Source organism: Mixophyes fleayi, chromosome 3 (genome assembly GCF_038048845.1).
Source record: "Mixophyes fleayi isolate aMixFle1 chromosome 3, aMixFle1.hap1, whole genome shotgun sequence".
NCBI lineage: Eukaryota > Metazoa > Chordata > Amphibia > Anura > Limnodynastidae > Mixophyes > Mixophyes fleayi.
In genome coordinates, this window is record NC_134404.1 from 348,061,109 (window position 1) to 348,064,524 (window position 3,416).

Genomic DNA, 3,416 nt, shown 5'->3' on the forward strand with positions numbered 1-3,416 from the left:
ATAGATGGAGCAAGTCATACTGGCAATAAGAATATAACGAAACGCGTGTCGCAGTCTCCCCCACGCACGCTGTTATTCTGCTGAATAATAATCCATCATAGAGCTCACCTCAGATATCGCTGTTAGGAAGGCTGCAGTTATTAGCAAGTATCCCAGCACTTGGGTGTATTTATCCCCTGTATATAACATATGTCTGAGGGTATGCATGCAGTAGTGGTTGATGTATGTGTGAGGCCATTTATAGGGGGATCCTTTTAGCCAAGGACTTATAGAAAGGGCAGATGATAGAGTTTAGAGTAAAGTGCGCGCTTAGTACTTTTATGAATTATTTTTAATATATATCAATAAAGATTGCCATTTTATTGTTGTCTATGATAATCACTAAGTGCCTCAGTAATAGACACTTTTTCTTTTCTTCTCTGCTTCCAATTGACCATGTTATGGGTGTGTAAGTGCACTTCAATCATATTTAGCTATAATTACCATAAATTTACTAAACTAATGAAGGGTAGTTGATTCACTCGGTGCAGCAAGTGATACGACAGAAATCACGCACCTTATAGATCCCCATAGCTTGAATGTGCTTGAGCTTGGCCGTCCTTACTGTATATTAACTAAAATCCAGTATAGCTTTGAAATGGAGATGAAATACCTGCCCTACTCTCCTTCAGCCCCTATCATGAAGTGGTTCCATGTGTACGTCACGGAGGGGGGGTGCAACTAGAGGAATTTCTCCCTCCTCTTCCACTTCTTCGCCCCTAGCTCTGCTCGACTCCCCCAGGACGATTAGTGATCCTGTTCACAATGTTTCTTTGATGCACTATATTATTATAATAAAATATTCACTTAAATGTCGTTCTTTGCATTGTTGTGTTTTATTCATTTTCACAATCTGTGGATTCACAACTGCTTTAATACTCATTGAGCAACCACTCCCCCTCCTCTGCGAGGGGATTCCCCGTGTCCCCCTTTATGTGACGCCTTCATTATTTTCAGCACCACAAATACTTAAAACTTTCAATAAAAATTATTGATGATAAAAAACAAACAAAAAACTCCTAATACTATAATCATTAATAGAAATATGTTAAAAAAAATATTTTTAAATACATAAATTAGGATGTTCTTAATGCAGATTTATATACAATATGTTCTTATATTCTCTCCTACTTAAATACACATGTTCTAGTGGCTGCATATATGTAGATTATAATACAAACATGATGCCGTCAGTCATCACTATCAGTCCTGTACCTGATACAAGAGATATGGCTAAAAAAACCCTCGTACTTAATTGAAGCCCAGGACTTGGATTGTCCGTATCTGTGCCCTCACTGCCCATGGCCGACATTCATCTGCCCAGTCCCTCCCCCGTTGTAGGCTGTTGCGTCATTTGTGTTCACACTTCAATTGCATGTAATTGTGTTCATTGGTATAAGGTCTGTTCCTGAGCATGTGCAGAGTCATTTCACGCCACACACGGCACGCAACGAGACCTAGTTCCAAACCTGTGTGGAGAAGTGCCCCGCGGACCAGCTGCCCGTGAAGAGGGCAAAAAAAGAAGAGGAAAACCACTCACTGATCCAGCGTTCCAGCGATGAGTATGTCTTCTCTCTTCTTGCAGGTCCCGGTGGCAGTGGGCAAGTGAGTCAATCAAGGCTCACTTCCCACTGCTGGCCAGTCAGTGGCTGGACCGGCGAGCCAATCCTGGCCCTTGTAAGGGCTGTGAGCTACACTGCCGCCCGAAGACCCAGAAGAAGGTGAACATCGGCGGGGAGCCCTTGTAAGGGCTAAGAGCGCCACAGCCAAGAAGACTCCGGGAGCGTCGAACGGGAGAAGTGGCGCCGACGGCTCCAGGGTCTGGAAGACCCAAAGATAGCGAGTCAAGCTGAGTTTCCTGCGCGGAGCAGGTCAGTATAAATTACTCAATTAGGTAGGGCATAAGGCCTGGGGGCATGTTACAGGCACTAGGCCTGGGGCACAGTTCGGGGTGGCCACTGTAGGAGTTTCTACTGCACAAGGCCCCATAGTTAGTTAGGAGTGGGCGCAAGGCCCTAGGTAGTTAGAGGGGGCGCAAGGCCCTAGGTAGTTAGAGGGGGCGCAAGGCCCCAGCATTAGACTAGAGGGATACCAGGCCCCATACCTAGAGAGCCAGTAGGGTACGAGACCCTAGAGTTGAGCAAGGCACGAGGACCTTGTAGTGTAGAAGGGCACGAAACCCGTGGAGCAGCGTAGCAGGGCACTAGGCTCTTCAGTGCTAGCGCTCTTGACACTAGTGTCCGAGTTCTTCTGAATACGAGTGGAATACATTGGAGAACCTTTGTGCAGCAGGAACGTACAAAACGGCAGTTAAAGCAGGTGCACCTGTAGGAACACGTGACACGCCGAGAATGACGGAGAAGTAATCGGGAGTAAACAGTGAGTCACTTGTGTTATCCACAGCGGTAAACTTCCGTGTAATACTCTCAACTCCGTGGACTCAATCTTTAGTCTTGGAACGGGTAAGAAGTCACTATTTTCGTATCTCTGTCAGCCGGACATCTGTTTTTGGACATATTCCGCTGCTTAGGTTAACTCCACTGATTACCAATCTCTCCCCATTGGAGGACAAGTTTGTACAACTTGAGATTATAACTCTTTGTCTCTATACCAAGCTCCCCCGCTCCATCACAACTTCCCCTAATCTGTCCTCTTTCAAACGAACATTAAAAACTCACCTTTTCCTTAAAGCCTTCCAGTCTCATGCCTAAACTCCCACCGGTCGGCTACCTCTCTTTCTCATCCCTTCCCTTCTCCACCTTTCTCGACTCCGTCTCCGTTTCTCCCGTCTCTCCGTCTCATCCATGTGTCTGTCTGTCTTCCCCTCCCTTTAGATTGTTCGCTCCTTTGAGCAGGGCTCTCCTACCTCCTGTTTCCATCACTTTTAACTGCGCTCTCCAGCTACTCAACTCACCTCCTCTCAGTCCCTCTGCCCTCTGTCTCCTCTCGCTTCTCTCCGCTCCCCTCAGTGACTCTCAACCTGTCACCCGTGCCCACCCTCTTGGGCCATAGTTACCTGCCTGTACTCACTTTTCCCCTCCCTCCCTCTCTTTCATGCTGTGCCTGAGCCCCCAGAGTTATAGTGCTTACTGTTACTTGTACTGTGCTGTTTCACCTTGTACTGTGCCATTGTTTGTCCTTGTACGGCGCTACGGATACTTTGTGGCGCCCTATAAATAAAAATTAATAATAATAAAATAATAATAATATACCATGATCTATTTTTGAGGATTTACGTGATCCTCTCACTATCTCTGGACTGCACATTTTTTAGAGAAAGTTACTTTATATTAATCATTCCGTTATCCAATTTCTGGATTGTCTATCATACCACCTTTTAGGAGACCTTATGCAATTCCAATCGTGTATTTTGTATA